Source organism: Plecotus auritus (assembly GCF_963455305.1).
Source record: "Plecotus auritus genome assembly, chromosome: 1".
In the NCBI taxonomy this organism is placed as follows: Eukaryota; Metazoa; Chordata; class Mammalia; order Chiroptera; family Vespertilionidae; genus Plecotus; species Plecotus auritus.
In genome coordinates this window covers 191,311,271-191,325,253 of record NC_137770.1, presented here as the reverse complement: position 1 = coordinate 191,325,253, position 13,983 = coordinate 191,311,271, and positions in this window count along the sequence as shown.

Sequence of the window (13,983 nt, the reverse complement as noted above, 5' to 3'; positions counted from 1 at the left end):
AACTTCTCAAGAAGGTCCGTCAAACACGATGTCACCTCTCACGATGCCAGCATTTGGATTGTTTTTATTATCATTAATTAACAATAATAATATACAAGGACCTAAATTACCACCTAATGAATCACCTAAAACCTTTCCTAGGCATTATTTGCAACAAACTATAGATAATAGACCATAATTCTATTTCAACCATAAAAAAGTCAGAGGCCTCCTGATTAAAAATGCAGATTCCCTTCATCCTGCCACCGGAATTTTCACACAGAAGGTTTATTTAAAATTGGGGGAATATTTGTATGGTGGTTATTTATAAATTTTAGACAATATGTGCAAAAATAAAGAATGTTATATACAAAATTATGTAGAAAACTTTTCTATATAAAAAACAAGTATATTCATGTTGGAAGAATTAAAATGGGTGCACTTTTCCTTTTGTGTGTGTATGTTATGTGTTTGTTCACCACCCCAGTCTTCTATGGGTGCACTTTTTTTATCCTGTCTTAGTTGTTTCAGGACATGCTTCATAGGGAATAAGATTCAAGAAGTGTTCATTAAAAGAGCAAAGAGAAGCAGTGATTTCTCAGTTAAATTGAAGCTTATCTTAAAATGTACCTGTACAAGCCTGACAGTTCAAAGCTCCTTTACACACATTATCTCAATATAATCTCACTAGAGGCCCAGTGCATGAAATTCGAGCACAGGAGCAGTCCCTGAGCCCAGCCTGCACTGTCTCCAATCCAGGACCTCTGCCTGCCAACCTGATGCCCCTAACTGCCCTCCCCTGCAGGCCTGACCACCCCCTAACTGCCCTTCCTCCCCTGCCAGCCTGATTGCACCCTAAGTGCTCCCTCCTGCCAGCCTGATCGCCCCCTAACTGCTCCCCCCTGCCGGCCTGATAGCCCCTAACCACCTCTACCTTGGCCCCTGCCACTGTGGCTTTGTCCGGAAAGACGTCCAGAAGATGTCCAGAAGATATCTGGTCTAATTAGCATATTACCCTTTTATTAGTATAGATAATACCCCTAAGGGGGATACAGAGCAAACTCTAATATACTGTGTTTCAAGGACACTGAAAAGTAAAGTTGCTTGTTCAAGTTCACACCATCAGTAAATGACTGAATCAAAAATTGAATGTAGGTTTACAACTCTCTAAATTCAGTCTTGGAGCCAAGATAAAGGAACAATAATACCTAATAAGACCAAGAGAGAGTTAATTATTTGGTGTGGCCCCTACCTCCCAGAAGTGACCTAAGTATGTTTACAAATAGGGAATAAAGACAGGGTTCCCAAGCATTAAGAGGGGGACAAGAACAGCAACCTCAGGCATCATCTATAATAATAAAAGCATAATATGCTAATTAGACAGGACAGCCAAACGACCTTCTGGACATCATTCTGGATGTCCTTTGGGACGAAGCTGCGGTGGTGGGGGCCAAGGCCGAGGCAGAGGTGGTTAGGGGCAATCAGGCAGGCAGGTGGGCAAGCAGTTAGGGGCATCAGGCAGACAGGCAGAGTGGTTAGGAGTGATCAGGCAGGCAGGCGAGCAGTTGGGGGTGATCTGGCAGGCAGGCGAGTGGTTAGGGGTGATGAGACAGGAGGGCAGAGTGGTTAGGGCGATCAGGCAGGCAGACAGCGAGCGGTTAGGAGCCAGTGGTCCCGGACTGCGAGAGGGTGCAGGCAGAGCTGAGGGACCTCCCCCCACTGCCCCTGCCATTCACGAATTTCATGCACCAGGCCTCTAGTTTGAAAATAAGGGGAGAGAAAATAATAGGAAACAATAGCTAAATTGCAATCATTTGTAACCTACTAGATTTTTGCTCCCTGGCCCGAGACAGGTTTATGAAGGATGAAACATAGACTATGGATCTGAGCTTTAGGTACAGTTATTATCCACATTTTATCTACACCACAGAAAGGAATACAAGTCAGACTTGTTCAGTCCTCTTCAGATCCCATTGTTGGGAGTTAGAATGTAGGTAACTAGTCAACTGGCAATTATAATTAGTTTTCATGAAAAGAGCCCCACTTTGGAACAGTGTACATTATAAAATAATCAGTGATTATTTTGGGGACATATAGAAACATCCAGGAGAAAATTAAATCACATTGTTAATTTCAAATTTACTGAGAGGTGGACATATAGGAAGTAGTCATTTTTTTACCTTACATGCCTATGCTACTTGATCCTTTTTTTAATGACCAGTTATTATTTTTATAAAAAGAAACTAAACATGAAGATTACATTTTATAAAAACCTAAGTTGCATTCTCCCTAACTTTCCATGAAACGTGTTAATTGAGTTGAGAACGCTGCTCAGATTAGGCATCAGTGTCAGTCTCAGCTTAAATATAACTTCCTCCAGGAGGCCTTCCCTGACGTACACACATACACACCACTCCTCAAAATGGGGTTCCTGTCCAGACTCCCTCCTAGCCCTCTGACTTCTTCCTTCATAGCTCTTATCATAGCTCACAACTACACATGCATGTGAAAGATCAGTGGCAAACCTGCCTAAACCCAGGTAAGAGGGATTCTGTCCTGGTCCCCTTGTATAGAGAACCACACATACAACATACATCAAAATGCACTCATTGTTTTCCCTTTTTGGTCTCCAAAGAAAGATTATAGAGAGTTCATTCTATTTTTTGAGTGAATTATGGAAGAGGGATGAGCTGAGCAAACTGAACCATGCAATCCAGAGCACCTGGACTGAGAACAAGTGAGAAGAGAACCTCAGCCTCGGCCCTGGGAAGTGAAGAGTGAGGGGCCACCTTTGTTTGACTTTGTAAGCCCCAGAACACCCAAAGCAGACAGGGTTTTCCAAATGACTGTCTCTAGCAGAGAGATGCTTAGAACTTTCTGAAAGGGGATGTGAAAGTATAGCATGAGAGATGGGACTTGTTGGTCCAGTTCGCTGGGCAGCTGGACAATGTCCGTTTGTAGGCCTGTGCTGAGTGAGTTCAGGACCACAGGATCCACCCCACCTTCTTTCCTGCTCTATGCCAGCAGCTCCTTCCTGTCACTCAGGTCACAGATGCTAGGACTGACCTGAGAGAGAGTAAGCTCCTCTAGGCTCCAGGTCAAAGGGTCATCATCAGGGTGTGAGCTTCAAGGCTCTGGATAGGCATATGGTCTGAGCCAAGGACATAGTCAACCACTTTCAAATATTTAAAAGTTTGACATGTGGCTTCCATTTGCCCTCCTTCTCCAGGCCCCACATATAATGGGTGCAGACCTGATTGTTAGTTGAATGACCATCTTCCTTGCTAATAAATATATTCCATAAAGTGAAAGATCATATTTAATTATTTAAAACCTTCATACAGGGCCTAGCACATGTTAGACTCAATAAATATTTATCAAATGAACAAATGTCTAAAAATAAAGTGTTGGTAACCAATATAGTCATATGTCTTACCCTAAAAGCACTTGTGATAAAAGAAAATATCTATATTAAAACTGAGAAGAGCCCTAACCGGTTTGGCTCAGTGGATAGCGCGTCGGCCTGTGGACTGAAGGGTCCCAGGTTTGATTCCAGTCAAGGGCATGTACCTTGGTTGCGGGCACATCCTCAGTAGGGGGTGTGCAGGAGGCAGCTGATCCATGTTTCTCTCTCATCGATGTTTCTAACTCTCTATCCTTCTCCCTTCCTATCTGTAAAAATCAATAAAATATATTTTTAAAAAAGTAAAATAAAATAAGTAAAATTGAGAAGAAGATACCCTTTTGTATCAGGCAGGTACCCGATGCTTACAGCCTTTGGTAATAGAAGTCAGTGTGCCTCCATCCTAAAGTCATTGGTCTCCTTTACCATCAAAGAGTCCAAGAAGTTTTCTATTAAGAACTCATACCAATAATTTCTCATAGGTGGTGAAGAGTTAAAGAACATGGTATAAGAACAATATAAGATATGTTCATAGCAGCACAATTTACAATAGCTAAGATCTGGAAACAGCCTAGGTGCCCGTCAGCAGATGACTGGATCAGAAAACTATGATACATCTACACAATGGAATACTATGCTGCCATAAAAAAGAAGGAATTATTACCATTTGTAGGAACCTGGATGGAATTAGAGAACATTATGGTAAGTGAAATAAGCTAGTCAATAAAAGAAAAATACCACATGATCTCACTCATTTGCGGATAATAAAAAACATTATAAACTGATGAACAAAAAGATAGATACAGAGGCAGTAAAGCATCAAACAGACTGTCAAATTACAGCGGGAAGGTTAGGGAGAGGTGGGGGAAATAAGAGATCAACCGAAGGACTTATATGCATGCATATAAGAATAACCAAAGGATGCAAAACATTGGGGGGTGAGGGCATGTATGGGAGTGGGGTGGGGGGCAATGGTAAGATATGTGCACATATAATACCTTAATAAAAAAAATAAATTAAATTAAATTAAATAAAAAAAAGAACAATACAAGAGCCCCACCCTCCACCCTGACAAGTAGTCCCCAACTCCCCTCCCCCCATCTATCCCACACTTGGGTTCATTATAATTTTATTCTACATAATTTTATTTCTTTCAAAGTTTAGCTTTCTAAACTGGATCAAATATAATAGGCCCAGCAAAATGGAATAAAATTTTCTTTGGAATAATTGCATTGTTTTACTGAACATTTAAAATTTATATTTAAAAGTCTAGTTACACATTTAAAAATAAGTAGGAAACAATGTGCATTAAACCTATAATTGGAACTAGTGGTTTCTGTATTCTAGGTTAAGGATGACATTTATAATATGTTCTGATCAGCACCTACCACCTTGTAGGCCCTTAATAACTAAGAAATGATTGTTTCAACTCTTCCAGCAGCTGACCTTAGGTAAGTCACTTTCTTATATGTCTCTCTCTATCAATGAGCCAATGAATGCCGCTGGGAGTTCTGCAGGCATTTATTCATGAAAATTCCCTTCCCATAAATACCTAGATTTGAAGTGATAACATGTTTCATGCATAGGATCTTGTGAATATAAGAAACGAGAAAAACATAAACAATAAATGTTGAAGGAAAAACACATGTAAATCTACTGGTGGAAAGAAAAAATGTGCCAAGGGCAACTATATTTATTTATCATCTTCAATTTCTTTCTTAAAGTTTTGAAAAAATACTTAAGCAACATAATAACAAACATTGCCAGAGCACTGGCACCCTTGAGTAAAACAGAGAAATATTAGAAATAGTCTGGTTCAGGCTAACCTAACTATTTTATACTGTATTATGGCTCACAAAACACTTTTACATCATTATTTCAATTGACCTCACAGATACTCTCTGAGTCAATGCACTGCCTTGTGTAACAATGAGAAAAACAAATTGCTTTAACTATCATCGAAATAAGCAATTTATTAGCAAAATGAGTCCAGATTTACTCACATGCTTCACTTTTAGCAAGGTTAAGTCCCCATCTTCACTGTTTTTTGCCTCTGCATCAAGAAAGCATGATCTAAGTCACCAATATGACTAAGCAGTTTCTGGTAACTTCTAGCAGCAATAGTAACTTTATCTCTTTCTTTTCTCACAAAGGTGTGTTTCCATCTTGAGGTCTTAGGATTTCCATACCTTTCCATTCAATTGTATATTCCTTCCCAGTTACCTATTGTTATATGTAACGAATTACCCAAAGCTAAGTGGCTTCAACAATATTCCTGGTGATGGTGTTGTCATCATTATTGTTACTGGCTTTCAGTACCTCAGAATTTCATGGTCAGAAATTCAGGATTCAGCTGGAAGTTTCTTCTGTTTTATGTGGCATTGACAGAGATCACTTGGTGGTATTCAGCTGACACTGGGGCTACACTGGATGGCTTGATGGGGATGGCTGTTGGACTGGGCATCTACATGTACTTTCCATGGCAGTATCAGGGCAGTCAGACTTTTTACCCTGTAGTTCAGGGCTCCCAAAGACACAGAAGGTGAAAGCAGCTTATCTTGTAAATCCTGGGCCCAGAAATTGTCACAATATTATATCTTCCTCATTCTCTTGTTCCAAGGAGTCATAGAACTGATCCAGATTCAATAGGAGGGGGGTAAAGATCACACCTCTAGATGAGAGGAATGTCAAAGGAATATGTGGACACTTTTAATCTACCACACATTACCATTATGATGAAAAACATGTGCTCTGAAGCCACAATTCCAGTCCTGACTCTCCACCATTTGCTAGGGTGACAAAACAAGACTAAGTGTTTAATCTTTCTGTCATGGTTTTTATGTCTGTAAAATGAGGATCATAAATGTATTCATTCAACAAATAATTATTGAGTATGTAGCTTGCAGCAGATGGTTGAGACCAAAAAGAGGAATAAGCTAGCCCATGCTTTCAGGTAGCATATAGACTAATAGAGGGTGGGGGAGATGTATGTGCATTGATTCTTTCAACAAATATTAATAAGTATTTACAAAGCACCAATAGAAACATCTGTGCAAATCTCTGCTATATTACAGAATGGAGTTCTTTCTCAAACTGGCCTTTATTAAATGGGATCTTAAAATCATTTCTGTTTTCTTTATAGAAATCTAAAATAATTTTTTTCATTTAAGCTGAGTTACACTTACACTGAATCTACATGTCAGATGAGGTGCAGAAACCATGGAGAGGCCAGTGACTGAGGAGCTTAATAAATATGACATATTCTCCCATCTCTGCTGAAAACCCTTGTATTAATGCAGAGTCAGGTCAGTGCTCGATGACAGGGCCTACCTGGAGGATTTCAGTATTAGTTTAGGTTTGGCATTTCAATAATCATTTCAACCACTAATAACCTTGACTGTAACTCATTTTGAGTAGTCTTTAAGAGAATAACCAAAGAATAAAATACACTGCTATGCCATTGCTTTGTTGATAAAGAAGACAGTAAAAACACACATTCTCAAGCTTCTGAAATACTTCTGTGAAACCCTTAAACAGACACAGATAACTGTTTAGACATAGGAACTGGCAAATACAGTTATCCATGTTTTTTCCTCTCATTATCCAAGGTTCACTGGCAGGGGTCCTCAAACTTTTTAAACAGGGGGCCAGTTCACTGTCCCTCAGACCGTTGGAGGGCCGGACTATAGTTTTAAAAAAAAAAACTGTGAACAAATTCCTATGTGCACTGCGGGCCCGGGATGAGTTGGCTGCTAAGCAGGACAGGCAGCGGCATCCAGCGGGCCGGATAAATGTCCTCGGCGGGCCGCATGTGGCCCGCAGGCTGTAGTTTGAGGACCCCTGGTTCAAACATTTGACAAAAGACATAAAGATTCAGTCATTTTGTATTTCACTACAGAATCCTCCTAAAATTTGTTTCTTACTTAAAACCGTGCCTGTGATTTTACATGCCTTGTTTTTCACATAGAAGTATCTAGTAAATAAGTTTTAAACAGATCACTACATTCTTATTTGCATATCACTGCAGAACTACACAACAGAATAAAATGGCTTTGAAGTCAGACAGCATTGAGCTTTAAATTCAAAACCTGACACTTATTAAAAGACTAGAAGTTCTGCCCTAACTGGTTTGACTCAGTGGATGGAGCGTCGGCCTGCGGACTGAGGGGTCCCAGGTTCGATTCCGGTCAAGGGCATGTGCCTTGGTTGCGGGCACATCTCCAGTGGGGGGTGTGCAGGAGGCAGCTGATTGATGTTTCTAACTCTCTATCCCTCTCCCTTTCTCTCTGTAAAAAATCAATAAAATATATTTTTAAAATATATAAAAATAAATAAATAAAAGGCTAGAAGTTCCTTAAACTCTCTAAGCTCAGACTCCATGTATAAAATGAGGATAGCATGAGCAGCAACCTCATAAAGTACCAGGAGAGTTTCATGATCATTTAAAGCACATGCAGTGCTTTGACGCTGCATGCTCCCAATAAATGACAGTTATAATGTTGTTGTCTATTTAGGGATGGCATTTTGAGATGCACAAAATATTGCAGCAAAATGCCCCAGTATTCTTGTCCCTTGTGTATACCCCGCCCACCTTTAGTCATGCTTTCTGTGTGTGTGAAAAAAGTGTAAGAATGTAGTGCTTATTGAGACAGATTGTCAAAGATCTCTTTGCCCATGGGAGATGCTCACCAAATGTCTTTGATAATAATGACAGTGAGGTACTTGATGTTTATGTCAAAAACCTTTGACACATTTAAAAGCTACTAATAGCAAACTGACAACTTTATGCAAAAGGAGCTAATATGTTTTGAATTCTTGTAAAACAAGATGAATTTCAGAATCTTGCACAGAAACAAAGTCTTAAACTCTATTATTAACACGAAATGAAAATTTTGTTCTTTCCTTTACAATTTTCTAACCCAGTGACTGTTCTCTCCAATCTTTTCAAAGTGGTCTTTGTCTTATGAATGGCCAAGCCCTGCCTTCTGGAGGCCTGTGACCAGAGCCGCTTGAATTATAAGCTTCCAGCCCTGTTGAATCTTGTCTCAGAGGGAGGCAAATACTGGCCCACATGATATTGCCTTTGTTAAGTTGGAATAAAGTGGTTAGAAATGGTGAATAAGATACTGTGTTATGAGAATTATCTGCAGGTAAGGGGTAAAGGTGGTGGGGGTATGTTTCCATCTTATACAACTCACAGCTCGCAAATAAAAGGGAGTAAAGTCCCCACCACCCATCAGGTCCTTCATTTTGCCCTTGAACATGTACTAGTGACTCTTCATGGTTTGATCATGGCAGGACATGCAGTTCCTCACCTGGCTAGTCCTTCAGCCTGTTACATGTACATTCTGTAATGCGTGCGAATCTTCTAATCACTTCCTCTTTACAAAGCAAAACACCTCCCACTTTTCTTCTGCAGGTGTGGTTTCATCTCTGAAAAAGTACATTCCCCTTCCTGAGAATCTCTGCAAGAGCAAGGCCAGTGAGCTGGAGGTGGATCTATAGATTCTCCCTCTACCGCTGGGCTGCAGCCTGGGCGCCATCCTCCAGCCAGTTCACAGCGCTGCCCACAGCTGGAAGCCAAGACAGGCCCTTCTGGGGCAGTGCCTGAGTACCAGCAGCCTCAGCATCTGTTGGACAATGCAGAGCCTCCTCTAGTACATTGAAAATTTCAGAAAACTCACTTGATGAAAATGTGATTACATCCACTTTTAAGCCCTCTTAATTGCCCTTATGTGTTTAACAAGTGTTTGCAAACATGGCATTTGGGTTGAGAATGCAGGCTTGTGCCTTGTCCCCATCCCTCCTTCACCCTTTCCTGGTGGGACAGCTAGCTCTTCAACAGAGGTTTGGCCCCAAGGCTGGTGAGGAAGGTGAGGGAGCTAGCAGGGCGTAGGAGAGGGGGAGGGCTGGCACTTCAGGAGGCAGCTTCCAGTCCACTTCCTTCCTGCAGGATTTCACAACCCATTCAAAAAGCCCAGTCTCCCCCATTAAAACCAGTCGCCTCTGACATCCTGATGCTCTTTATTAAACTGGCACCGAAGCACTTAACCTGCTGGATCGCCTGCCTTTCTCCAGACACCTGCCCCACAGCAGACTAAACAAACAGGGACTCTCCACTGCGCAAAAGTTGGCTTCTTTCACTGGGTCTCCCATCTGCTAAAAAGCCATTGTCTGAGAAAGTGTTCAGCTAGCTGGGGAGCGGGAGCATACTGCATACTGAACTGCCCCCTTTTCCCCATAAAAAGTCCTCGTTAGCATTTTCTTTTCTCCCTGGTTTTCAGGGCCTGATTTATTCATTGGTTTCACCTCTTCTCCCCTCCCCCTTGGTTCAGCAGGAGAGCCTCCTTGTCTTCGGTTTCTCAGGGGTCATGTCTTTTCAGTCACCAGGACAATGCCCGCTGCTGGCATCTGCTTCCAGATCCAATCAGCCATATTGTGAACACATCCTGCCAGAGAATTGTTCCTCCTTTTGCTCGGCTTTGTTGCCAATTTCATGCCATGTATTGCTCCATGTTTTGTGCTTCATGAAGCTGTCACAGGCATAAAAGTGGTCTGACCAGGGTCGTAGTAAAAGGGGTGGGAATGAAACATCCACCAAAATGTTGAGCAGGCCACCCACAGTCCACACACACACAGACACCCACACACACTCACACACCCACACTCACACCCAGCCCACACACACCCACAGTCCCCACGCAAACACACACACACAGTCCACACATGAACAAAATACACACACTCACAAGTCACACCCGCACACAATTTTCACATGCAACATATACCCAAACACAGGCCCATCTGGGGCCCTCGCACACTTTCCTTTCTTCCTCCCAAATTTAATTGTCACTAGTGAGATGCTTTATACTTCTTCAGAGGGTTGGACAATTTTCTAAGGGGCACAGGGTTTGATTCCTTTAATAATGACAAGGAAAATATTAAGCGGGGTGAGTATGAAAGTTAGAGAAAGACTTCAGAGTTTTTTCTTTTTCCTTGGGTGTTTCTAGTCATGTATAAACATTAAAATCTTTTGTACAAAATCTTAAAAAACATACCAGAAAGTACTTTACAAGGCAAATTAAACTACTCCAGATTAAAAGAACATTATAGGAAGCATATTCACTTTTTTGAGACATTAACCCTTCATAAAAAAAAACAACAATGTATAAAGGCCAGACTACATGTCAGCAAAAGCATAAAAATTAGTCTCTTGGGTTGGGGAAAGGTATCCAGGAGCCCCCTCCTCTCAAGTTGTGGTTCTTGGGCACAGGAGTATCCCAACGTATCAAGAGGCCCTTTGTAAACCGTGGATTAGCCTGCAGAGCACAAAAGACCAAGACGCACTGCAAAGCTTTGCTGAGACCCAGCTCTCAGGAAGGAGGGGAGCTGGGCTGCAGGTCCCCTCACCCGGAGCCCCACCGATTGAATTGGGCCTGACTGCTGGCTGCCCGCCAGCTGAGGGGATGTTGCCTTTCTCCTTAATGTCATACATGAAGGGGAAAAAAGGAGAGGAAATGGAGAATGAAAAGTCAAAATTCTCACAATAAAAATGTCATTAAAGTTTTCTCATTTTTATTCAAAAAAGTTCTAAAAATTCTGAATGTAGCTTCTTTACAGTATATTCTGTCTGTACTTACGTTTTCTTATGTTTCTATTCCAGCACCCTGAGTAGATTGATCCCCTTTCGGTTGTTGTTGGTTGGTTGTGAATGCCAAGAATTTTAGAAAAGAGCAGAGTGCCATGTGTGGACACAGGAGGGCTCCCCACTGGGGGAGTCTCCTCTTCATCTCCCACCTCTAACAACCTCACACAGGAGCTCATTCTGGTACTTAAGATTTCCATCACTGGAGTCCCTCCTCTAGAGAATTATAAGCTATTATCCCGAAAGGACATAACAGAAAGGCAAATCTGGAATCCCTGGCGTACATTTAAACATGAAGTTTTTAGCATCCACGTAATCACATGAGCAAGGAGTAGCCACTCACAATTGAATGAAACAAAGGTGCTAAGCCACCCAGTTTGTGGCATTTGGGGAGGGCAGCTCGAGCGGACTAAGACACATCTTACGGTGGGGTAAGTGTGTCGGAAAGCTTCAGAAAGAAAGGGGAAAACATCTAAGCATAGCACGCTACTGTCATAAATGTGTTGTCCCTTCATAGACTGCCCTTGGATGGGATGTTTGGGGTTGGGATTTTTCTCCACCCCATCCCACCTCAGTCTTTACTAACTTCCTGAGCCTTTGAACCCTTTGCCCCCTCTGAGTGATGTCCACTCCTGAAACATAATTCATCAGGGTTTTCTGAGAACTGGAACATCTCACTGACAGAGTTAACACACACAAAATCAAGGCGAAGGAAACCGACTCAGGAAACTACTGCAAGTTTGCACTTCACCCACCTACCCTGGCAACGCCTGCACGTGGTTCCCACTCAGCTCTGCCATCCACTAGACATTGTGGAGCATCGACTATGTCAACGAAGATTTACAAAGATGAGTACGCCACAACCCTTGCGCTCAAAGAGCCTCAAATCTGGTAACAGACAGGCACTTGCATCAAATGTTACAATTCAATATGTCACAATATAAACATGGTTCTACAAAAGTAGGGTAAAGAGTGAGTCACTTCCTAGGAAAAGCACTTTCCTTCTGTAAATGGACATTCCTCTTGCAAAAGCCAAAAGTATACAAGAACCTGGTATATTGAATGAATAGGGGGGTGTGCAATGGAGTAAAATATAAGATGCTTAGACTTAAAGGAAGGGAGAGTTAGGACATAGAATGTCCTGGTATGAAAGAAAAGGAGGGGCCACACTAAGAAGCTGTTTTCCATGACACACAGGAGTGGAGACTGAAGGGAGAGAAATACTTTGGTGATATCGGTTGTAAGAGAAAAGAAGATGTCCTCAAATACCCAATTTCCTAACTTAACCCCTGAGTACCCCAGTCTTTTGCTTTTCTCATGACTTCATTATTTCTAACTTTTTCAAGGGCCTTTTGAAATTCTAAATGCATCCAAAATGTGCTCTCTTTTTTGTTGTTTCATGATTTTTTCTTTCTTCCCTCACCCTATACTTTTTTATTTATGTTTAACAAGGACATTGAGCCAGCAAGACTCGTGAGAGGGCCAGAGCCAGCTTTGTGCTCTGTGTGAGCGTGTATGTGTGTGTTAAACAATTTCATGGACATCTGTCATGCACAGTTAACTTTGCATTGCTGCATTTTAAGTGGTGGGCCCAGGCTTGGCCGGCAGTGATAAAGTAGCTGGCAATTTTCAAAAAGCCACAGGATAACAGAGCATGAATCATAAAACACACTACTGTGTAGCAATATCCAAGTTCATTCAATGCAATGAAACCATGCAGAGGCCCTTTATCCCCAGCTAATTATGTGGAAACGTCTAAGACAATAAAGCATCTGGTGGTCTTTCTTCCCCGTTTCAATTTTTCTCAATATTGTGACAGGGCAAAGTATTGTCCCTTTCCCAGGGTAGTTGCAGTGAAGAGGAGTAAAAGCAGGGGTCAGGGAAGAGCAAATAGATGAATTTATAACTTTCTTTTTATTTATTCCTTCCCCATTGTCTCTCTGGAAGTCTTCCTTCAGGGCTGTATTTTGCGATCACTATTCTCATTGCAGTCTGCTTGAATCCCCTTTTCTCCTTCTATTAAAAAAAAAAAATACCACCCAAACTGCCAGGCCTTCTACTAGTATGAGTCCCTGTTGCTGGTGGGGCTTTCTGCCCCAGGGGAGACCAGCAATTTAAGTCTAAGATTTATCATGACTCTCCGGACTCAGGTTAAGGGAAGAGTGCGTACTTCCAAGAATGAAATCTAATATGCGATTTCCTTTCTACTAGAAAGAGGTGATGAGAATGGTCCCTGTGATTAACGTGTTCCCTGAGAGGGTTCCCTGTAATTGCCCTGCACATGGTTCTTTTTGCCATTCTCTGGAAAACACACGCAAATGCCATGCGTTGCACTCCTGGGGGTTTTGATGAAAGCTCCTTTACAGCTAAGCACTGTGAATGAGGCCCGAGCCAGAGGCTGATGAGGTGACTAATTGGTACCACTAGCTTAAAAAGCTAATAAGTTAATTAGATTAACTTCGTTCGTGTTTGCACAGGGCTTTGAAGAGGGAAACACTACAGGAGCCCTAAGCTTCTTTGAATTGAGATTGGATGCAGCTCCATGCTGGGTACAAGCTTTCCCTGAACGACAAGTCTATTGTGGTTATATCCCGTTTTGTTTTGTTCTATTATTTAATTCCTCGGCCACTTCCCAATCTTTCTCAAAAGCCAAATTAAAGTGACATAATATGCCGTTAGCATCTCCTAGGGCAGCATTTTTAGTCACTATAAATCTAAATTTTATTCAAACCATTATAAATGTTTTATTTTCCCATTTTCTCTGAGTATAATTGTGTCATAACAGCCAAATCATTTTAATGCCAACTTAAGAATCAAGTCAGAATCTTTTCAATCCAAAGGTAGAAATAATTATTAGAACATTTACTGGAGTGGTATTTACATTCTCTTTGGATTGCCTAATTATCTCACACTTTGAAAATGCAGTGAGGCCTAGAGTCACAGTGTCACTGTTTTT